We start from the raw sequence: 25,921 nt of genomic DNA on the forward strand, positions 1-25,921 counted from the left end.
AGTTTGTTGTTCTAAGGAATCAAAGAAAAATCTAAAATCTAAATTGAGATCTTTTTCAATATAACAGATACATTCCATATTTCAAATATTGTAATGAATAATTCAGAAGCACTGAAATCATGTAGGTATTCACTAGAAGGCATAAAAACTATAATCTACAGCTACTGCTTTTATATTTTTTTCCTTAAAGTAATATAATATGATTATTTATAGTGTATCAAGTATACAACTTGAATTAACTAAAGCGACTTCAATTATTTAAGTTGGCTTTGTAGTTAAAAATTTAAGAAAATATGCAATAAGATTCTTTCACTTTAAAATTTGTTAACATCATTACCAAATACTTATTGCAGTGTTAAATATTTGTTGCCATTAACTGGATTTTCATTTCTCCTAATGTTGTGATTGAATTGTTACTGTTAAAAATGCAGTAATTTAAAAATAAAAGAAAGTGACTACTGTATAATTTCAGAAGATATAAGAAATTATATAATCCTCATTGATCTGTTGATTAAAATTGAAATCTCATATATCCCCTATGAAAATAATACAGAAATGAATCACTTATCCAGGGAATATTTTCAGAATATTTTATATGCTTTTGTTAATACAGATAGAAGGTAATCTTTAAACAAAATAAGAATTCCAAAGAACAAGTATATGTATATATTTTTTATTGCCAGATCATCTACAGAGACTTCCTACTTGCAGTTTTCAAATCCTTCCTAATAACTACTCTGTAGAAACATGTGAAGGCATACACCTTTTGCGTTTGCTAAAATTTTCTTCTGCTGCTTTATTTCATAAATATGGCTTTACCTAATTCATTTGAAATATCTCTGTAATTTATTAGTTGAAAGTATGAAGGAAATGAATGGGAACTAAAGTGATATTTTTAATTAAACAGAAGGGAAAGAAGAACACTTTGAGAATGATGAAGTTGATTCAGGAATTATTGAAATGTTGTGTTTCATAGTATAATGTTTTTAAAGAAGTTTAATTTTATTTGTGATTGAACTTAAAATCAAATAGTAAGGTATGTTGAATGATCACATTTTAAAGTAAAATCATTCACACTCATTGATTATTATAAAATAATATGAGAAAATAATTATATTCATTTGAGAATGAGATTTTTCTTTTGTTATCACGTGATAGTTCTTTTAAAAATGGCATTTGCAACCTGAAAGTGATATCATTAAATACATTTTTAATTAACCTGTATATTCAACAGTACTGCACAAAAATAATGAAAATAGTGGGAAGTGTATTTGATTTTCATGTACAATCTCTGCAGAGTCAACCTCTGTCTTACTCAAAATGTATTTCCTGTGTTTTACGCCAGGACATTTTTCAAACTGCTTTCTTCTTCCTCCCCCTCCCTAAAACACATTTTGCTATAAACTTCTGAACCAATCGCTAGGAAAGACACAAACAGCAGTAGCAGTTCAGGAAGCAGCCCTGTGAATGTTAAAAAAAAAAAATCACAGACTTTGATTTTATAAGACAAGTTGGATAGGAGTCAAAACTGCCACATGCAGTGTGAAAAAATGCCACCCTGGTGTGAACAAAAGGTTTAAAATGGAGTCAAGAAGCATGCAAGCCCGATGTCTAAGCTTTTCCTGTGAATTGTCTGCCACAACCTGCAGGGTATCAAGTGGGCTAGGAAAAACAGAGAGAGCTCTTGGAAGCTACAACTGAGAAACATCGGCAGTCAAATGTGTTAGTTGTTTTTTTTTTTTTTTAATTTTGTTTTGTTTTGTCTCATCTAAGCATCATTACACTAAACTGTTTTACCCAAAACATAAAACAAATCCAAAAAAAGCCACATAATTTGTGAAGAAACTGTTGCTTAGAAATGAATTGTTACGTTTTTCCTCTTTTTTTTTTCACATTCCTTCATTTATAGCAAAGTGAAGTTCCTAACTGTACTTCGTATTTTCAATTCTATGTTTTGTGGGCCTGAGTTTTATTTATGGAGGGTGAATAGGGGAAAAGTCTTATAAAATCCTGACTACCAGAGTAAAAATTATAGCACACATGTTTGTTTATCCTCTAAATTATCAAGGAAAGAATGAGGGGAAGAGACTAAGGGTTCACTATTGGAAACAAGCATTTCATATCTTAATAAATAATACAGTGATAATTCTGAATGAATATTCAGCAGGAATAGTCCTTCAGAAAGCATACTATTTCGATGGACTACTAAAATGTACTAATATTACAACTTACCTAATATATTAGAATATAAAAGTTTACTCCACAGCCAAAAATGTTTATTAAAAAAATAATCAGTTAAATCTACGGTTAAACTATCACCATACACTTAAATAACCAAAAGAAGTAATTCAATTTTAAGGACAATTAAAAAGTATACCACTATGTTATAACCCACACTTCAATAATCTTAGTATGCTTATAAAGGCAAATATGAATGCTAATTACACTATAAATTATGAATAGCATTTAAAGAAAGTAACATATCCTAGGCAATTGTGATATAATCAATACAACACATCTAAATGCAAAAAGAAACATCTTTGATGAGCATTGAAAAGATTCTAAAACTTTGAAGCCAGGTTTATTACATTTGCATCTTATCTCATTAAGGATTGGGTCCAAAGCCAGCAAATCCCATCGGTTATGAATGCAGGTCAAGACAGGAACATTTTTCTATTTACTCTTTGCAACACTGGATAGAAATCAATCTGTTACTTTCATTACAACCACACAATCAATTCCATTTAAAGTATAATACAACAGCCAAGTCCAAGGACAATATGGATCCTTGAAAAAAGCTCATACCATCTGCAGGCTGTATTTGATATAGCTCCTGGAGAATTGCTTTCTTTCTAATTAGTGTACATGGTCATTTAAAGCAAACAGGCCTAAACTGATTTTGCAACATAGGATCCAAGAGAAATTAATAGTATAGTATTTGTCAAAGTTGCATTAAAATATCATTCTTTTCAAACAAGGAAAACCTTACAAGAGTGATTCTATCTCACTGACTCTAATATAAGCAAAAAATTATTATATAACCATTTTAATATTCCCCCAAAATTATGCACAATAAAAATGCTACCTTGAAATTATTATATGAGATCCTTATTACAAATGGTTCCTCTCATTTCTCAAAAAAGACTTAATTCTTATAAACTTTATCATATCCTGAAAATTATCAAAATATTTTTCTTTTAGGAGTTCTCTTGCACAAAGCATAGCTCAGTAAACAAAAGAAATTATGTCCATTGTGCAATCCATTTACACATAACAGAACCATCATATCAATAATTTTTAAATATCAAAACTAAGATGATCTTTATTTTCATAAATTATTTGAAAGCACAAGATAAGCCCCTGTATAGCAACATTAATGGTAGTTGAATAAATTATCTTTCCTTTATTTTATAAATGAGGATAGTTTCCTTTTACACATCGATTTCAAGCACAGCAATTTACATATCTCCCGATTTCCTCATAGAATAAATGAAAACCTTCAAGAAAGGCACTATTTACAATTGTCTCAGATATAATTTTTAAAATATATTTGTTATTCAAATACCTTCTGTCCATTCCATATAAAAGGGATAACTCAAATTTAAATAAAATAATTTGTTTTTTTTAATCAAAACACTATGTCATTTATGCAAATCACATGACCATGAAATTCTGGACTTTGGGAAAGCTTTCTCCACTTAAAAAAACACAGCTCAAATTTTGTTTCAATAATTTTCTTTCCAAAAAATATTATGAGGACACGCTCAGTAGTCAGTGATGATTTTACTGTCACTATTGTTAATAAAATTCCCTTTCTCATGATAGAAAGTAGTTCCCAGACCCGGGCTTTCGTCAAACACAGTCTGTAAATAAGATCTGAGATATGAAGATACTCTTGCATGTTTTAAGGGGCCCTACACACTTCTGCCCAAGGGGTCACGAAGAGTCACATATGACTGAGCAACTGAAGAAAAACAGCAACAACAATAAAACGTTTCTGACCAGGAAGGGGGATCTTTTGTGCTATATTTCTTTCATAAGCAAGTTTAGGCCAATGAACCCAACGTTAAAGTCTCTAGATAGACTGTCACTACCTAGGAGACATTCTTCTTCAACACAGAACTCAATCTCTGATTATCATAGTAGCCTTGAGTGGGGTTACTGTTGAGCTGTGCTTTCTTGTGCTTCATGGTCTTCGCAACTGAAAGCATCTAATTCTATTCCTTTCTTATCTGCCTGCTAGACTACCTTTTTCAAACTGAACAGGAACCACAGCCAAAGATGATTTGCAAAAATCATGCTCTGGGCCCACATGAACTTGGAGCAAATTCAAAACAAGAAGGGAAAAGTTAGGTAGACTAAGTTTTTCTGATAGCAATTCAGAAGAAAGACATCAGAAGGGACTGGGGCGCACAGATTCATTTAGAGTGAAGGTTAGCTTGAGCCATTCATAATACAACTTCTTAAAAACTAGAAAAGACATTTCAAGTAAATGGGCTAAAACACAAAAAGAAGATAAGAATTACTTTATGTTTAAATGCAGGTAAGTCATATATGCACTACTGATGATATGTATAAAATACATAACCGTGAGAACCTCCTGTAAGCACAGAGAACTCTAGTCGGTGCTCTATGGTGTCTTAATGGGAAGGAAATCCAAAAAAGAGGGGATATACGTATACATATAGCTGATTCCCAGGTGGTGCTAGTGGTAAAGAATCCACCTGCCAATCCAGGAGACACAAGGAACACGGGTTAGATCCCTGGGAAGAGAAGATTTCCTGGAGGAGGAAATGGCAACCCACTCCAGCATTCTTGTCTGGAAAATTCTATGGGCAGAGGAGCCTGGTGGTCTAAAGTCCATGGGGCCATGAATGAGCAACTGAACACATACAAACGTACACACACACACACACACAGTCAATTCACCTTGCTGTATGATAGAAAATAACACAACATTGTAAAGCAACTATACTCCCATAATGTAAAAGTAAATAAACAAACACACACAAGCAAACTAAAAACACCTGTGGGTTGATCTGTATATGCTTATTAGCTTTGATTTTAACTTACATGCTATTTTCAAATGTTCCCAAGAAATCGCACAGGGAGTTCCTAAAAACAATGGCTTTTAAACTCGCATCCCTAAAATAGTATTTAATATTTTAAGTTTCATATTCAATTCACAAATGGGCTCATCTTTCACTTTCTATTCAAGTTTGTCTGGAATGCAGGGTTTCCTAAAGGAAGATCACACTCACTAACTATATTTTCTTAGTTTCTTTATTTTTCTTCAACATTTGAAAAACAAATTGGGCTAAAATGTGTAATTAATTTTTCCTTTATACATTAAACTTTGTCCATGGAAGTTCAGCTTTTGTATGTCCAATATTTTCTTTATTGAAGAGATTTTAAAGAAATCTAAGTAATATAATTTACTGCTACTTTTCCACTGGCTGAATCACATTTTGAAAAAAAAAATTATGAACTAAAACTGATAAATTTATCACATTATAGAAAAATATAATATTTCCTAAGTGGGCAGTGAAAACTTTATATGCTTTCATTGTTGATCTGGACTGTAGATGCAATGCAGTTTATTAGCTATATTGTTCTCTAATCAAAGAATATATGTGTCATTCTGACTTTAGGAGAAAATGTCTCAGCCAATATGATTCCTCAGAGTAAAGTCTCAAGTTCTAATCTGTTTCTAGGTGCCCACTGCCCTGGCTCACACTTCTCAATTTCTACCTAATTTGAAAAATAAAATTGAGATATTTGGAGTATTATAGTCTTTGCTATCAAAAGCCACAATACCTCAATTGTATGTATTTGACTATGAATCACTGTTTTAAAAACAGGAAAAAAACCTGACATTTCCACCTATGTTTTACTTTTAAAAGCTGCTAAAAAATTTTTAACATGACAGTATTTGTATAAAGTGTTATTTCTTCTATTGAGACTCAAAAAATGAAAATGAAATGTTAATCGCTCAGTCATGTCCTACTGTTTGTGATCTCATGGACTGGGGCTCACCAGGCTCCTCTGTCCATGGGATTTTCCAGGCAAGAGTACTGGTGTGGGTTGCCACGCTCTCCTCCAGAGGATCTTCTTAACCCACGGATCAAACCTGGGTCTCCTGAATTGCAGGCAGATGCTTTACTGTCTGAGCACCAGGGAAGCTCCTGACCAATAATGTTATATATAATTTAAAAGGATTAATATGATAAGCCTTGAAAACTTGCAACAAACTGGCAACTGTTCTTTGGGGTTGTGGATCATTTAATACAGATCTGTTGTCAAAACAGTCATTTCTGAGATAACTAATAAAGTGAAATAGATACTGACAATATTTTATATCAAGTCTTAAATCCACTCATTCAGCCGACTAACATGTTTAAATTGCCTTTGTGCCTTCCCAGGTTTTGAGGACATTGTCCATTCAACAAATATTTGTTGCATATCTATTCAGCAATGTTCTGGATGCTAAACATGTAATTACAAATTTCTAAAAAGCGATTATGTGCTATGACGCAGAATAAGGAGACTGAAAAGGAGGAGTGAGTTCAGGATTTCCCAGACAAGCATACTGGAGTGGGTTCCACTTCCTACCCCAGGGATTCTTCCCAACCCAGGGGTCAAACCCACATCTCCTGTGTCTCCTGCATGGGCAGGCGGATTCCTCAGCACTGAGCCACCTAGGAAGCCCTTCTACATAGAGAAGGTAGTCGGCAAAGGCCAAGAGGAAAGGTCTCCAGAGGCAAAAGGTGAAATGAGATTTAGAAATTGAAAATGACCAAGCCATGGGAAGAACCGCATTCGGTTTCTCCACTAGAATGTGAGGAACCCAAGGCAGGAAGACTCCCAGCATATCGGAAGCAATATATGGAGATCAGGGCTGCTAGAACCAGCCAGAGGCCAGAGGAGGACGGACTTGAGGCCAGCTGGGATGCAGGAGCAGGAACTCACCGCTCAAGGACTAATAGGCCTGTGGGGAGGAGTTTGGATCTTATTCCCAGGGTAGCGGGAGCCTCCTGAGATAATATCTCTCAGGAATGAGATGACAGATTCGAAAACTTTTTAACACCTGTAAATTCTGGGACCATCAAGTAAAAATTCTGGGACCATCAAGGATGACTTAATATATTAAGCAGTGGTTGTTAACAATATAAAAACATAATCCTGTATCATCTGGGGTATAATTCAGGCTTCCTAAATCTTCTTAACTGAAAAACTGCACACTTGGGATATTAGTTTATGGTTTTTGTTCCCTGGAGCTAATTAAACAAGTATCTGCCTAAAAGTAAATGCTAATGTGGATTGCTTCAGCTCTCAGGTGAGGTACTTGCTCCTAGAAGCCAAAATAGGTAACATTTTCTACCAAGAATGGCTGCATCCTATGCATCCTTTGACTAGTCACATGGTAAAATAATTTGCCAATGAGATTATTTTATATTTAACTGTATCAGCTATTTAAATATTCAGTTGAAAAGTTTAAGGGCATCACAACACATTAAAAAGACTGAATCAGGTATTTTAAGTTTATTAACAACTGATGAATTGAATAAATACATATTACTTTTGATGCTACAAATAAGTACAATACTATTTTCTACTGAACAATAACCAGGAATGTTGAATTAAAATACCATTTCAGTTTTACGAATTTTTAACTGATTAGATCTATCAGATGAAGATAAAAATAAATTCATTAAAACCAAAAGGAGCTCCAAAGATTAGATAAAGCAGTTGGAATAAATATTAGTAATCTATGACCAAAATCACAACTTTGAAATTAATAAAACACTACTATTAAGCTAAATTACAACGTGTTTCTGCCAACTGAGATACTTAATCACAAGTTTTATTGTACTTTTTCAGCCCCTTAAAGACAAATGATTACAGGACTGTAAATTCTAGATATTAAAATACATGATTAACAGCAACATGCTTTAAATTACCATGGAAGTGCTGTAGTTGACATTTTTAATTGGAGCTTCCCTTTAGTGAATTTCTCACCAAACAAATATCTCTCACCTCTTAAAAGAATAATAACTAGGTTCACCCCTTCCTGGAGATTTATATTTAACCATGTAAAAGATGAAAATAAGGCCACAAGGAATGCTTAATACACTTATTTGTAGAATTTTTCACTTAATGTCAAGTGCAGTTTTATAAATGCAATCAATATTTTGGTTTCCATTAAAAACTTTTTTGGTGAGTCATCTATACTTCTTTACATACTAAAATGCCTTTTAAATAACCAATTTGACAAATTAAATAAAAAACCAGAGAGTTAAACTTGTCACTTTATAGAAGCTCTTATCTATTTTATATAACTAATGGTGCACTACGTTAAAAGATTTTTACTGGGGTAACAACATATGAGATAGTAGATTCCAAAACGAGTTGTGAGACAGACCTCCTTATAGAATATCAAAGCAGGTGACTCTGTACACACAGAAAAGGCTTGGAGTTGTGAGAGGGTTTTCTGAAGATTTCTTTCAGGAGCATTGTGTCTACCCCTCCAATCAATTTTAGTGGTGGAGTTTCCGTAGGAACACTTGGAGAGTTGAAGCTGGGAGGCCGAGTTCAACTGTCTTTTACTCCTGCCTGGACAACATAAATGACACACGTGGATGAGCTAGTTGCTTTCGTGTCAGATTAAAGAAGAGCTTCCTATTATGTTGACATGTGCTTGACTTTCCAGAGTTCATTCTTGCAAAAAATGCATGAGAATGACCCATGGAACAATGAAGAACAGCTGCCTAGAGAAGCACCTGGAAGGATGTTGGAAGCCATGAGAGAGTCTGTGTGGAAAAGATCCCCACAAAATGCAAGCTGATATTGGCACAGCTAAGAGAGAAAAATATATTAGTCCATGCACAGGAAGTGCAATTGAATGGCCATAGTGGGGACCTCTGATGTGCATCTAAAAGCACCCCAAGAGCTTAAGACAACTACCCACCTTAGAGAGTATGAAGTCACTTTAATACAATAACAGTCAAATGAAAACTTTCTGATACTTGTTTTCTTCCCTACTGCAACTTTGTTACTGTATTTTAGAAATTTCCCTTAGAAAGATGCTGAAGGAGCAATATAAGCCTTAAGTGGGGAAGAAGAAAAGGTTCTCCCTTTTGCTTCCTGGGCCATGGACATCTTACCTAGAGCAGATCTCTTCTGGGCAAAAGGAGAGATGAGTTTAGATGGATTAGGCAGCAGACAATTTATGCAATGCCTCTAGGACATTTGAAAAAAAATACTTAATCTACTAGAGCTGTTATAGATTCACAGCAAAATTGAGTGGCGGGTACAGAGATTTCTCAATATGTCTGCCCCTACATTCATACTTCCCTCATTATCAACCTCACTCACTAGAGTGGTACACTTTTTACAACTGATGGACCTACACTGACAGATTATTATACTGGAGGTTTGTGAAGATTCACTCTTTGTGTTGAGCATTCTGTGGCTTTGGACAAACACATAACAATATTTATCCACCACTGAAATTATATGACACATATGATACATAAATTATGTGTGTGATACTGTGCTGTGCTTAGTCGCTCAGCCGTGTCCAAATCTTTGTGACCCCATGGACTGTAGCCCACCAAGCTTCTCTGTCCATGGGGATTCTCCAGGCAAGAATACTGGAGTGGGTTGTCATTCCCTTCTCCAGGAGATCTTCCCAATCCAGAGATCGACTCAGGTCTCCCACACTGCAGGCGGACTCTTTACCGACTGAGCCACCAGGGAAGCCCTTATAACTGTGTGATGCTACCGTATGTAACATAATGGTGGTTCAGTGGTAAAGAATCCACCTGCCAATGCAAGAGATGAAGGTTTGATCCTTGAGTTGAGAAAATCCCCTGGAGAAGAAAATGGCAACCCACTCCAGTATTCTTGCCTGTGAAATATTATGGACAGAGGACACTGGTGGGCTACAGTCCATGGGGTCACAAAAGAGCTGAAAATGACTTAGTGACTAAATGACAACAGCAACATATTATTATATATACCATAATATCAAAATACAGAAGCGTTTTACTACCCTAAAGTCCTCTGTGCTCCATCTATTCACACCTAGCCTCTGGCAACCATTGATTTTTTTTTTTTTTTTTTTCTGTTTCTTTATCTTAATAGTCTCCAAAACACCATGAAGTGGAAATCACACAGCATATAGCCTTTGTAGATTGGCTTCTTTCACTTAGTAATATACATTTAAGGTTCCTCCATATCTTTTCATGACTTGATAGCTTGTTTCATTTTAGCATTGAATAGTATTCCATTTCTGGATGTGTTTTAGGTCCTTCAATCTGTGTGCAATGGAAAGACTTGGAAAATCTTAAGGAAAGAGTGACATAATGAGATTTATGATTTAAAAATACAAATCCAGCTTGAGTATGAGGAAGAGGTTAGAGAGGGATAAGGATAAATTCCAAGAACAGTCGGGGTGCTATTGCAATGCTTCTGGTCTGAGAGGACAGAGCCACATTCTGGGGTGGTGGCAGCTGAGACGAACAGAATGAGATGGTTTAAAGACACATTTATGAGGTAGAAGTAATAGCACTCATTGATGAATCAGACTTAGGGAATTATAAAAAGATAAGTCCAGGGTGACTTTTGGGTTTTTGGCTTAAGCAATTGGGTGAATGAGGGTATTTAACGAGGGTGGGTGCTGAAATAAGGCTGGAAGCATTTCTACTGGAGAAGGTTGATTCCAGGCCAAAAAGTCAGCCCCTCATAAAATTCTATTAGAGGAATATAAAAGTCCTCACCAAACATAAATTTCATTTCTATCCCCCTGCAAATTGCTGGCCACTCCTCCTAGGCTCCAGAGATATGAATAATGCCCTTAATAATGCTGTATAATTTCCAAAAATCCTTAATTGCCCACTGATGTGTTTCCACTGTCTAAACCATCTTCTTGATGGTGTTTTCTGTCACTCCTAAACTTGACATTTTATATCCAACAATACCCACAGTTTTTTCTTTTTTTAACTTTATTTTTGTTTGTAAACTTCTGTTATTTGCAAACAGTTATGTCAGTGAAAGGGGTTTCCCAGGTGGCTCAGTGGTAAAGAACCCGCCTCCAAAGGCAGGAGACACAGGTTCAATCCCTGGGTCGAAAAGATCCCCTGGAGAAGAAAATGGCAACTGACCCAGTATACTTGCCAGGGAAACCCAGGGACAGAGGAGCCTGGCGGGTTGCAGGCTGTTAAAAATGACTTAGCAACTCAATAACAACAACAGCAACATGTCAACTACAACAGGTCAAATTGTTTGCTGGAACCCTAAATAAATAGCAAAAATGGTGTCCATAATAGAGTGTTAGGATCATTTATGGTAGGTTATGTTCATAACTGGGGCTTCCCTGGTAGCTCAGGTAGTAAAGCATCTGCCTGCAATGCAGGAGACCTGGGTTCAATCCCTGGGTCGGGAAGATCCCCTGGAGAAGGAAATGGCAACCCACTCCAGTATTCTTGCCTGGAGAATTCCATGGACAGAGGAGCCTGGTAGGCTATAGTCTATGGGATCGCAAAGAGTCGGACACAACTGAGCGACTTCACTTCACTTCTTCTTCTTCTTCATGTTCATAACTATTGGCTAACAGTGTAGAGTTCATCATATTGGCTCTCACTGTTAAAAGTTTAAAATAGCATTCAGAGCATATAAATAATAGGTTATAATATTCTTCTTTCTACATATATTTTACTTTTTTATAAAAATTATTGAGAGACTAATAGCATTAAAATCAGTCATCAATACAAATGTTAGTTTCTTGGTTTTGATAATTGAACTCCACATATATAAGATATTAATGTTAGACGAAGCGGGGTCAAGGGTATATGGAAAATCTATGTACTATTCTGTAACATTTACGCAGGTATGTGTGTGTGTTAGTTGCTCAGTTGTGTCTGCCTCTGCAACCCCATGGACTAAAGCCCTCCAGGCTCCTCTGTCCATGGAATTCTCCAGGCAAGAATACTGAAGTAGAGAGCCATTCCCTTCTCCAGAGGATATTCACAATCTGGGGATCAAACCCAGGTCTCCCACATCACAGGAAAATTCTTTACCATCTGAGCCACCAGGGAAACCTGTTCTGTAGGTTTAAACTTATCTTAAAAAGTTAAATTGCTTTATTTAAAGTGGATAACCAACAAGAACTTACTATATAGGACAGAGAACTCTGCTCAATGTTATACGGAGCACATATGGGAGGGGAGTTTGGGGGAGAATGGATACATGTATATGTATGGCTAAGTCCCTTCTCGGTTCACCTGAAACCATCGCAGCATTGTTAACTGGCTACATCCCAATACAAAATAAAAAATGCTAAGAAGCAAATCATCATTGCCAGGGCAGAGTTAAAGGGTAATATGTATCTGGGATATCTGAAAAAGACAGATATTTAAACACCAGCATTAAAGGGCTTTAATTCAGTATTATGTCTTTACACATTCTTGATTAAATACATGAGTTCACTTACACTTGCAAATCAAATCTGTTTAAATCATCTGAAATAAAACAGGGATATGTGAATAAATAGATGACTGTATGTCTTGAAGCTTAAAGAATAAACAGAAATTCATACTGTCTTAAAGAATTGTAAAGGAGCTAAAAACCCATCATAAATCTAAAGGCAAACTTGCTCAACAGTATAGATCTTCTTGCCCATGTTCTTAAGAAGAAATATATTTTATGAATTCCCTGAGTTCAAGGATGTCTTTTGGCTTTACCCAATCTGTTCATCACAAAATCATTTTTCTGTTAATTCAGGGATAAAACTTTAGAGTCCTCTTTAACTCTTCCTTCTCCATTTTTTCTTTCATCTGAACAGTTCCTATAGCATGCCAAGCCTTGATCTTCCTTATCTTTGTGAAGTCGTTATTGCTTCTCTAAGATCTTACACAAGAATCTTCTTTTAATACTTCCCGGGTGGTCCTGTGGTTAAGGACCCATCTGGCAATACAGGGGACCCTGGTTTGATCCCTGTTCCAGCAAGATCCCACATGTTGTGGAGCATCTAAGTCCATGCACCACAACTATTGAGCCCATACTCTGTAACTAGGGAAGGCCTGCGCACAGCAAAGAAGACCCAGAACAGTTAAAAACTGATTGATTTTTAAAAACAAATTTTCTTCTAAATACCATCACTTCCCCTCACTCAGATGATTCATTCTACACACATAAGACAAAGCCTTCACTATAAATTATAGACAGATCTGGTCATGTTCAAAAGTCTTCAAGGAAACCATATTACTTTGAAAAAGAAAGGAAAACAGAAAAATGCAAACTCCTATAGAATTTGGTCTACATCACGAGTCCTTTGTATCTTATCAAGTTCAAGGCATCCCCTTCTTTCCATGTATGTTCCCTGCCCTCCTGCCAAAATGAATTATCTACCGTCCCTTGAAGAGGCTCTGCCTTTGTTTTTCCAACCGTCCCTTCATTCATGTTCATTCCCTTCAGCTGAAATTTTTCACTTTTTCAGTTGTTCAAAAGACCAGCCTTAACACAGACAACTAGGATGTGACATTAACATGACAGAGTGGTCTTGCCATTGAAGGGTTCCAAATGAAAGACGGCTTCACCCACGGAACTTCTCTAATCTACCTGTTAGTATGTAGACTTTTCTTCCTTTGACCTGCCTTCCTTGTTAAGGCATCAGTATGACTGTAACCTGATATATACACTGATACTGTGCTCCCAGTTGCTTTCAAATATTTTTGACAACTATATTTTCCATCAGAGAAGTGGGTGCTCAATAAAGATCAATAGAATAAAATCTAGCACTGAAGGTGCTCTCTAAGCAGAACTTCCTGATCAACTCCTCCCTTTCCTACCCTGACCTCCTCACCACAACAAATTTACCCAAATATCTTTTTAGACTTAAAATATTCACAAACATGCTACTTGGACCATAGTAATATTTTAGAATTTAAATGAACAATCATCAGTGAACTACAATTAAATGTAGTACTTTATTAAAATGTGAATTAGCAATATTCAGTGAGCTATGATTAAATACAACATGGTTATCATGGTTTTTCTATTATAGAAACCGTATGTCTCATTTATTCTGCATACTGCTCAAGCTTCCAGTTGAAGGAAAGCATAAGTGAGCTGAAACCATGGACCTATCTTCAGTTCATCCTATTCAGAATCCTGTTCTGTCATCACATTCACCATCTAATATTTACCAGGCCCCTGCCTATGATTGTTTGGGCGCTCTCTAGAAGGGACACCACCTAGCAAGATGAGGCTGAAATCCAGTTCATACTCTGCTCACCAAAACATAAGCACAAGCCCAATTACACTAGCAAATGTGCATGCGGTACCTGCACAGAGGAAAGGGTACCTTTTTATAATTCACACAAAGTGTAAGTGGGGATTAATCTAGTCAGTGAACTTTAATATATTGTATAGAAAAACTTTTCAATACTGAAATCCTTGGTGGGTGTGTGTTTTAATCCAATTTTCCTGATAGGAGTACAACTTTCATCTAAGTGTATTTCAACATAGAAGCAGTGAGGAATTGCTTTTATGAATTTTCTTATCTATAATCATGATCAAAATAATCATAATTATTCTATGAATTAAACATATACACTCTGGCTTGAAATAATAAAAAGATACATTAGGTCATTGGGTCAATTTCTTTTCCAAAATGAGACTGTTCTCTCCTACGTAATTTTCATTGTTTCTCCTATATGAGTTTAAACACTTTAAGCTACAGTTCTTATTCTATTTCTCAAGGCTGTATATTCAAATCAGAAAGTCCCTGGTAATAACTGAAGGGTGGGTATTGTTGTTTTTTGGTGAGGTACTCTGACCTGAATCCAGGGAACTTTCATATTACTCTTATAATTATCATCAACATCATTGCTGTTACAATGATCAGTATCATCTATATTAGCCAATGGTAGTGTTTATAATGCTCATTACCTCTAATCCTCTCTACAAATTATTCTGATAGGTAGTGACATTCCCATTTTTTCAAAAGAAAACTCAGGTGTTTGGTGATATATCCCCAAATCCAGAAGGTATGCATGACTCCAAACTGAGATTTAAATTCAGGTCCTCTTGGCTAGAAAAAAATTTTCTCATTTACATAGTATTCCAAACTATGTTCTAGTTTCTTTAACATATTTTTTGGTAAGTACTAACAGAATAATTCTTATGTGCCTGAAATTCTCCTAGATACTAGAGATGAGCAAAGAGACCTTATTTGTTTTTCTGGAGCTTACATGGAGGAAAAAAACAATAATCAAACATAGAACATGAATCTAGGTATTGGCAAGTACTAACGTCATAACTGTTCCATAGTGGGAAAGGAGTACATCAAGGCTGTATATTGTCACCCTGCTTATTTAACTTATATGCAGAATACATCATGTGAAATACTGGGCTGGATGTAGCACAACCTGGAATCAAGATTGCCAGGAGAAATATCAATAACCTCAGATATGCAGATGACACCACCCTTATGGCAGAAAGCAAAGAAGAATAAAGGGCCTCTTGATGAAAGAGGAGAGTGAAAAAGTTGGCTTAAAACTCAACATTCAGAAAATTAAGATCATGGCATCCAGTCCCTTCACTTCACAGCAAATGGATGGGGAAACAATGGAAACAGTGAGAGACTTTATTTTGGGGGGCTCCAAATCACTACAGATGGTGACTTCAGTCATGAAATTAAAAACACACTTGCTCTTTGGGAGAAAAGCTATGACCAGTCTAGACAGCATATGAAAAAGCAGAGACATTACTTTGCCAACAAGGGTCTGTCTAGTCAAAGCTATGGTTTTTCCAGTAGTCATGTATAGATGTGAGAGTTGGACTAAAAAGAAAGCTGAGCACCAAAGAATTGATGCTTTTGAACTGTGGTGTTGGAGAAGACTTTTGAGAGTCCCCCTGGACTACAAGGAGATCCAACCAGTCCATCCTAAAGGAAATCAATCCAGAATATTCATAGGAAGGACTGATGCTGAAGCTGAAACTCCAATACTTTGGCCACCTGATGCAAAGAACTAACTCACTGGGAAAGACCTTGATGCTGGGAAAGATTGAAAGTGGGAGGAGAAGGGGACGACAGAGGATGAGATGGCTGGACGGCATCACCAACTCGATGGACATGAGTTTCAGTAAGCTCTGGGAGTTGGTGATGGACAGGGAAGTCTGGCGTGGGCTGCAGTTCATGGGGTCACAAAGAGTCGGACATGACTGAGCAACTGACTGAACTGAACTGAATGTCATAAAACAAATTAGGGTAAGGAAGTAGAGAGTAATGAGATTTAAACAGTGGTTGGGAGGTCAGAGATGGTCTTTCTGAGGAAGTTATAGTTTAGAAGTGGTCTGAATGTAGTAAGGGGAAAGTCAGTTGACAATTGTGTGAAGGGTCATGACATGTTAGAGGAACTCCATGAAGGCCAGCATCACTAGGACAGGATGTACAGTTGGGAGAGTGGTAGGAGATGAAGTCAGCATATAGGGAGAGGTCTCCTAATGCAGGTTCAAGGGGATGGGGTTTGATTCTTTTTTTTTTTCTGAGAAGCCTTTGAAAGTCTTTGAAAAATTACCTTGACTGTCATCTAAAAAGTTAACTCTACGAAGAAAAGAGTGAAACAGAAATAGAGAGTATTGTGACAGCCTCCACAAGAAATACCAGTGGCTCCAGGAAGAGTGGAGGTCTTAGACATAGAGGGAAGTATTTGTGTAGGAAGAGAGTTAGAAATCAGGTTGGCAGGACTTGCTAATGGAAAAGATGCAGGTCTCAGAAAAAGAGAGAAAGCCAGGATCATACTTCGGTTTTCCACTTGAGGTTCTAGGTGGATGTTAGTGCCATTTATTGAGACAAGGAAAACTGGAAAGGAGCCAGAGTTTAGAAGTGGATAAGTGGGAAATCAAGTGTGTTTCATACATATTATTACTTCTTATGGCATATTATACATGTTTCTCCATCATTCTGAGACTGTAACATTCCAACTTAGTCCGAAAACACCTAAAAGGTTTTGGCAGATATATACAGATTTATTCAAGAAATGAAAAAAAGTGCTCCTACACATATCCACTCACCCACAAATACAAAATTGCCTCTACCATTTTATGCCTACCTACATGAATGAATAATCATACCTACATAATTATTCATTGGGACACATAGTTTGATTTGGATCATAAAACCAATGATTAATTCCAGCCAGAAAAGAAATATACAACAGATATTAATCTTCTTTTTGATCATAGATCACCTCTATGATGCCCAGGGGCAATCATTAATGGGTCCATTTTCTCCACGTAAAACATGTGGTTTCCCACAGCCCTGAGGTTGGGAGTAGAAATAGAGTTTGCTGAAATTTTGTTGTTATTGTTGTTGGCTTTTCTACCTCTAACTTTCTTTCAGAACCATTCTGAAAACACAGTTATACCAAAAGCCTTCTCTGAGTGCTCCAGGTCACATAAAGAAGAGCCTAAATCTTTCCTGGAGTCTGAAAACAGTATCATTTATATCCCTTCTTGATCTTCAATCTTGAGCACTTAGAACCAACTCAGAGTTTTTAAGTTTTCTTTTTGTTTCTAAGTGCTTTTTATCTAACAAAATTGCTTTGTTACTGCTTAAAAGTTGCTTAAGGTAAGAGTGATGTCTTGTACACTCATAATCACTCTTCGCTGAGCATAATGCTTACGTAAGAGGCCTTTCACTCATTTTTGCTGATTAAAAAAAAAATTCATAAAGTCTACTTTCCAAAATTCAGAAAGGATACAAAATAGTATAGTTGTTTGGAGACTTCTGTCACATATTTGTGAAATTATAAATGTCTAACTTTGGCAGCAGTATTGCAGATCATCTAATCCAACTTTATTTTGCATTTGAAACTTTGTATTTGAAATCAGTTAGGTAAACTGATACTTATTTAAACCAAAGCTAACAAACAGAGAAACAAAAAGGATCAAAATATACAACTACGCCAGTGAAAGGCTTCAATTTGTTGGTGACTCATTCGTTCTTCGGAGCTTTACTTTTTAAGGTCATTTTTGTCGATTTTTGAGTTACATTAGCCTTTCTATGATTTTGCTTGTAAATGGTGATGATCTTCATGAATACTAAAGAAGGATGTGATAACAGAGTCCATTTGAAGGAATCCCCTCCCAAACCAAGTCAAGAACTCCGACACCTGATTGGAGCTTCAGGTGATAATTATGTTATAGTCTTTATGGTTAATATGCAGAATTTATAAGCAGTATATAAACATTAATATGGTCTCCTAAATTGTCCATTATACTGATAAGAAAATTTTTGACCAGGAAACAAAATATATGTTTCTATGTATCCATGGTAGTTTTCTTTTTTTCTCTCCAAAAGTCTCATAAACTCGAATTTGTGAGAGTTAAACTTTGAGGGCTTTATCACCTCTGGGTAAAATGATCAAGTAAGTTTTCTGAAGAAATACAACAGAACTCTAGAAAACTTAAGCCCAAGGTGAGGTGCATATCCTTTTTGAGGCTCAGCCTAAAATAGTGAGTGAGTTTTTGTTTAGCCTGCAATGCAGGAGACCCTGATTCAATTCCTGGGTTGGGAAGATCTGCTGGAGAAGGGATGGGCTACCCACTCCAGCATTCTTGGGCTTCCCTTGTAGCTCAGCTGGTAAAGAATCTGCCTATAATGTGGGAGACCTGGGTTCAATTCCTGGGTTGGAAAGATACCCTGGAGAAGGTATAGGCTGCCTGGAGAATTCCATGGACTGTGTAGTCCTTGGGGTCGCAAAGAGTGGGACACAACTGAGCGACTCACTTCACTTTTACTGGTGGGGAAAAAAGACAAGAAATATCTAACATGACAAAAATGAGGTATGAGGTGCACATCTGAACTTTAAGATGTCTCCATTTATGCATAGAAACCACCAACATTCTTTCTTCTCAACTCACAAGTGGAAAGCAGCATGGTCCCATTTCTGTTTTACATCTACTCCCATTGATCAGCTTGTCCGGATAATTCCTTCTCCCTTCCCACATTTTTGATTCAATCTGTTACAAGTCCATCATTTAGAATGCTTGCTGTGCCCAGTGGTCAGAAACAACTCTGGTTCAATAATGATCTGAGTAATTCAAGTGGACAGCCAAATAGCTGATATTATTCTCATTAGTGACTGAAAACAAAGCAAAACAGAAAAACCCACAGGGATAAATTGGATTTTGATGAGAGAGTTGGTACAGGTCGTGATGAGAGTACAGTGAGAAGATATGTCAACATGAAAAAGTTTCATTATTATTCTCAAGTATGTTTTAATGTGTGTGATTTTGGTGTGTATCTTATATTCTTAGCATATTTCTTGAAATTATACTTCCAAAATGGCTTGCCACATTTCCATGTGTAGCAAACCACTAGGAGTTCTCAAAAAGAATCATACTCACCAAACAAGCTTGTATCTTCAAATATAAAAATCATGGAAATATCAATTCTAATACTAATTGTCAAGAAATGGTCTGAGGGCAAATGGAAATATAAGGCCCTGATTTTTTCCCCTAGAGCAATAGATTCTTGATGAAGAATTATCAAGACATACTTATAAAATACTCAAACTTCTGTACATGGTCAGAAAATATGCACTATTAGCAAATCTGTATTTGAGAAGCTTAAAATTTAACTCATCTTGTATTAAAAATAGCTTCAAACTATGACATAAAGATTCATAGTTATTTCAACAGGCATTCATTGACTCCTCTCCTGTGTGCCAGAGTCCATGGAGAGAAAGAAAAATATGAAGAACTGTATACCACAAACTCCAAGATAATAAGTTGATTCTTTAATAAGGCATCAAGTCTGTTTCCCACAAGGCAAGGACATTTTCTAAATTTTCTATTTAATATGAGCAATTATGACCTTAGTGGGCCTCGGGTTCATGCCAAGACTAAAACTCTAATTTTATGATTCCAAAGATTTGCCAACATAATTAGAGAAGCGAAGATGAGTAAAGTGTGAAAAATAAAGGAGAAAGAGACAGCCAACACAGAAAATGGATTTAAGTGAAGCAGAATTTCAGTTGGAGGAGAGCAATTTGGAGTTGTCTAGTGTGGAACATTAACAAAAATACTATTATGAAAGATTTTTAAGTTGGAAAAGAACAATCTATTTGAAATATGTGGTAATGGACTGCTCATTAAAGAAGCTTTCTAAGCCACGTTGTTATGGCCAGAAAGCCATGCATAATGGCTAAGGTTTCTCTAAGAACCAGAACAAAAGAGAGAGAGAGCATCACAGAGAAATACTGGTCAGATCCTAAAAAATCTAACAATAGACATAAAATGATAAACATTAATACTAATTTGTATATAGTTATTGACTTGAAATCATTCATACCCTATATGAACAAAATGTCCAGAACATCATATGAGTTTAATATTAAATGTAGGCCAGATGCTTAAACTTTGTGGAGAAGATGCCTTTTCTGTAGTGTTAAGAGTAAATGTTGAAAAGAAGGGACAACCGGGGACTAAGGGTGGCATCAGCTTTGAAATTCCTTTAATGATCATAAAATAGGAATGGAGACAATACAGCAACATTCAGTTTCCTGAGGACACTGTTAGTATTATCAGCATGATTACTGCAACAGATATTCTTTGATCATCTGCAATTGTTTTAACTTCACAATGCTCACCTTCTATTAAAAAGAGAGCCTATAAAGAGGGAGAAGGTAAACAACAAGAAGGAGGAATTCACTTTAGCTGAAGGCAGCAAAAGAATTTTTAAAGAAAAACATGTCCTTGGCAACTCGTGCTGAATTACCCTGTAAACTGTGTTGAAAGCAGTAAAAGGGATTTAAGATACTCACAAGTCTTAGGTGACATGTCCTCCTGGAATCAAACAAGGAAAGTTATAATGCAGAAGGTAAGAACTCAGTCTGGGGGTCTTTTTCTATAAATAATGATTATTTGTAATTTTTCATAAAGTCCACCTTTTGAAATACTGGGTTGGCCAAAACATTTGTTTGGGTTTTCCTGTAACATTGTACAAAAACCCCAAAGGAACTTTTTGGCCAACCTAATATTTTCTGTGGGGCAACTTACAAAGCTGCTTTACAGTAGCACCTTCTTAGACCCAAGAGAGTAGAAAAACTCTCCACCCCCCGCCCCCAGACTAGGGCTGAAATACCTCAAAGGGTGATTGAGAATCACCAAACACAGCATGGCCATCCCTATCTTTGGTTGGAAAATGAACATTACCCTAGGACATCAACAAGCACGTCTCATACCATCTATGAAATGAGTTAATTGACTGTATTAATCCCCCATCCAAACACACAAATACGTATATTCCCTTGTAATGCTCAGTGAGTGTGGAATGCTTGTGTGTGACTGTAGGAATTTGTGAGCGATTTATATCTTCAAGCTAAGCACTGGTAGATTTCAGAATGGATGTAAGAAACTGCGCACACAAAGCAGATAATTGAAAAAAAAATATGCAAAGTTTAGGATAAAAACACTCTTTCACCAGAAAGACCCTAGTTATTATTTATGTTTTGTTCATAGAGGAAAACTATATGTTACTATCTATCCTTCATAGATGCAATTTCTTGAATAGATGCCAGTTGCACTTTGATGAGTACTTTAGGTAAGCCTTGATTCATGAAGATAATTCTCTTTAAACACTGCATTCAAGCACACATGATCTCAGAAGGAAGGAATCATGAAGAGAGTCAAATCCCACCACACATAAATACATTTAACTTTTACAAATACCTATAAGGCTACACATGTGCAGCAGTACAAGATTTGGTGTTCTTTAGCTTACTGAGTGTGTTAGGATTTTAACTATCAATATAAATCTACAAATAAATCACTTCTGGGTGCCCTTAACCTTTACAAAATTAGTACATAGCTGCTTTAGTTTACTGCTCCCCTTTAACTTAAAGCATGATAGTTAAAACCTCTTTGATAAATACATTGGATTAAGACCTAATACAGAGTTCCTTTCACCAACAGTTTTAGGACAAACTTATAAGGAAAGATTGGGAAGTCCTTTAATAAAATATTAGACTGGCAAATTTGCTTCTATGAATTAGGATCTGGGGGGGAAAAAATAAAAAACGGGACTCAAAGTGGTAGGATCCAACCGTATTATTTTTCTTAGCTTGCATTCCTTTCCCAAATGACTGAGCAAGCTTATTAGAGGATCAAATTACTCAGTGTCAAAATCATAAAGGGTGATTCAGGATGAATGTAAACCTGTGTGATACCTTCTGTGTGCCAAACGTGCATAGGACAAACATAGAGTAAGCATTTCTGTATACTTAAATGTGCAATTCTGTTTGATTATTTTCAGATAATGTAATTAAGTTTTAAACTAGAAGATGTAAGTATATTTTCCAAGGTCACATACCAAATACATAGGGGAGCCTGGACATTAACATATTCATCTGATATTAAAACTCTTGCCTATATTTTTATTCTACACTGCCTTTTAGGTTTGTGCATTAATTATCAGAAGCTGTAACCTTGATTAGAAAATCATGAATACTCATTTGAAATCTGGTGTTACTTTGGAAGGAACCAAGGGAGTTTACTTAGCATAACCTGCTTTTGTAATATCTGTTTGCACTAATTATTTTAATTTCTTTCAAAAAGTAGAACACTGCATACATGAGTTATTGCCTTTATAGATTCTCACACCCATGAGCAATCATCACTGTCATTATAACACTGGCAGCAAATATGAGGGAGTGATGCAGTTAAGGAAAGCATGTCACCAAGGATAAGGATCAGAACTTATATTGTACTAAATTCTGATATTAACTCATGACAGCATACTTCTTTGTAGCATAGATAATCATAATGACTTATTTATTAACCAAAAGATAACTATATGTACTATTTGCATCTTACAAGCTTTAAAATATATTTGCCAAAAGGATGACCAAGAATCCCAGGCCTTTAAAAAGCGAGAAAAGAATTTTTCGCTTTCTCAAACTTCAAAAATGACATGAGTTGATAAGTCTTTTGCCATGTGGCTCATTTTTAATTATCTTGAGCTGGTAGGAGAATGAACTTATGAGCAGCTAAGTTCTTCAGTCTTTGAAAATTATAATCAAGAATTAGCCCTACTTTACATTCTAGTAACCTACACTATATGTCAACAGAAGTACTCTGTGTATGAGAAAAGAAGTGAAAATATAAACATGGTATGTTTGACATTTTGGAACATCCTTGGAGAGACATTGATTTGTAATTCAGATCACATAGCATCTTTGATTTCTTCCACTTGCCCATGCCCTTTTCTCACCCTCCCCCACTCAAAAAATAAAACACAAAAGCTTTATCTGCAAAGGATGGAGAGCAACCCAGGAATCTATGTGGAGACCATCCATCACATTTCTGTCTTAATTGAATGACACCAGAATGAGATCGATGAAATGTAACAAGAGACAGCTTTGCATCTCCACACTCTCTTATTCCTCCTCTCCATTACTTTCAGTCACCATCGTGACCAGAAAGCCCAAGTACAGAGCATGAACCCTGCTGCCAGGCAAGCTGTTAGGATATGAATAAACTTGTCAGAGAAGCAGCAAAACTTAGAAACATTAGAAGGGAGCTAGGGAGACAAAGCATTATTAGAGGAGTATTGAATAGACTTCTTTAAAAAAGCAATTTCATAGATACACTTTCATTCCTGAATCACCTGCTAAAATGCAATGTTTCGTTTAGATAATATCTGCAGCTCTCCCTATGGCCCCACGATTTCTTGAGAAGGCATCAACGACTGGCTCCAAAGCAGATGCGGTGACATCTCAGCTCAAATCTGCAAGTCCTACAGTAAATGCCAGGCAGCTGTGATGTCCATACATACAAGGTTCCTGAGATCTCCAATGCATTATTGATAACCTCATCACTCTGCTAAAAGCAAAGGCTGACACTGTTATAATCTCAGCCTTCTCCTGAAGAGCTCTGGCTTTGCCTAGGAATCGATCAGAGGAAGAAAGAAAGAAACCAAAGAGCAAAACTGCACATGTAAAACTCAAGAAGGTTAAGAATGACCTAAATTCACTTCACTCTGAGTGTGTTAACTCAAATCACATGGCCTGCTCAGGTTTTTTTATACCTTTGACAGTTTACAGTGAGGCCAAACTCTAGGCTGTATGTTGTAATGATTCATTTAAGAGTCCACATCTTGGGCTTGTTAGAAGTAATCCCCAGAAGAGAAGTCTGTATTTGAAAATAAAATTAAGTTTTTAATGTAGCTTCCCAAAAGGCAGTTTTTTTTTCCTTCATTCTAGACAAGTTTCTCTGTATCATTTTGCCACTTGATTAGATATAAGCAACTCCTCTGTCCACACAGCTTCTTTCCATAGCCATGTGACATCTTAGGAAAAATATGTACCTCAAGAGATACTCTACACAAATTTACTTTTATATTTTAACAATGCAAGATTATAGCACAAAGTGCCTGACTTCTTTATAACTTGTTTTATTTTTATTTAGAATTATTTTTAAATGAGACAATGCATAATATGACAAAATATAAATGGCACGTCTTATCCCACATAATTTAAAGAGAGAATTAGAAGATACACCCAAAGCATGATTTAGAGTTTGGTTTTCTTTTTTTTTTTTTTTTCTGTGTTCATCCTTGGAGGTTAAAGTCTTAAGGAGCCAACCCTTGCTGTTAAAAAGAAGAGAAAGTTATTTTCTTAGGTGATAGATGGCTAGGTAATTTGCAAAATAATCATTAGTTGGAGGCTACTCCTGAATTCTACAGCAAATGAGTTTGCCATTCAATCATGATCTGCAAATGAAAACAATGGGTCCAATGGAACAGTGAGCACAACATACACAATTTCATTTCACCTACAGACAGTAGGTACCTGGAGCAGGAGTTAACGGCTGCCTGCTCAGGTGAGACACAGGGTATGCATTGATGAAACATGTTTTTTCCACCTTTCACTTGTTGAGGCCTGCATTTCATATCATATCATATCATACATTTTCCTGCATTTCATATCATATCATATCATACATTTTCCCCAAGTTACTGATTGTGATATGGTTCAACACAAAATAAGGTCCCAGGAAAGGTGGATATTACAGGAAGAGTAGTCTATGTCTTTAGACAAATATGCATCCATTGGGAGACAGAAAGGTGTTACTCCTTACATTCTAAATTAAGCGCAATTTAAAGTGCCTCAAGACATATCATGCTGTTTTATTATGGATTATGTTTTTTAATGTAATCATTAAAAAAGACCACTTTCCCAAGGGTTTCCAGAGTGTAACCCCTGGGGAAAAAACAAGCTCCGTGGAATGTGGAACTTATTTGAGCAACATAAAGTAAAACTAGCTTAGAGTAAACATGTTCTACCTCTGACCACTTTTTACAAAACATTTCATTGATCACTGCTTACTTTAGTTAGTGGGCTATATACTTGGCAGTAAAACAGTGAAGCTGTTTCTGATATAACAAGCACACTATTGGATTAAAACAAACAAACAAACAAAAGCAAAACAGTAAAATATAACCATCATCATCAGAGTGTGGCAGTATCAGCGTGGGATGTGGTCTTACTGATATGTGTGTATCTCCCACCGGGAAAGTCGATTAACCCCACGCATGGCCCTTATAGTTCAGAGGCTAGGAACTCGTCCACAGTGTGAGTTCACACAAAGAGCACAGTTATTGCTGTCGGGTGCCCCTTCTTGTTGACAGTATTGCGTGTGGGGTGTTTTTAATTTTCAAAACGAGGCTATGGCTAATTAGGGGTGTTGGCCCAGCTTGGAGTGATGAAGAAACCGATTACAATTATAAAAGACTTCTGGGCCAGAGCAGTCAGAGATACTGACGGCTACCCGTGCTGGCCTCAATGGTGTCTCTACGGTTGTCAAGGGTGATTATGTGAGAAGAAGACTGGATTTATTAGTTGTTTTTTTT

The 25,921-nt window shown here is 36.2% G+C and overlaps 1 long non-coding RNA gene across 1 annotated transcript in view; it reads right to left on the reverse strand.

Moving 5' to 3' along the window:
- Positions 1-8,567: 8,567 nt before the first annotated feature.
- LOC133049965 (uncharacterized) overlaps positions 8,568-25,921 on the reverse strand; it is a 114,806-nt gene continuing 97,452 nt past the window's right edge. Inside the window, exon 3 of the long non-coding RNA XR_009691501.1 lies at positions 8,568-8,613. This is a non-coding gene — a long non-coding RNA (uncharacterized LOC133049965). The remainder of the gene's footprint in view (positions 8,614-25,921) is intronic.

The sequence above is a fragment of the Dama dama genome, chromosome 31 (assembly GCF_033118175.1).
Source record: "Dama dama isolate Ldn47 chromosome 31, ASM3311817v1, whole genome shotgun sequence".
Lineage (NCBI taxonomy): Eukaryota > Metazoa > Chordata > Mammalia > Artiodactyla > Cervidae > Dama > Dama dama.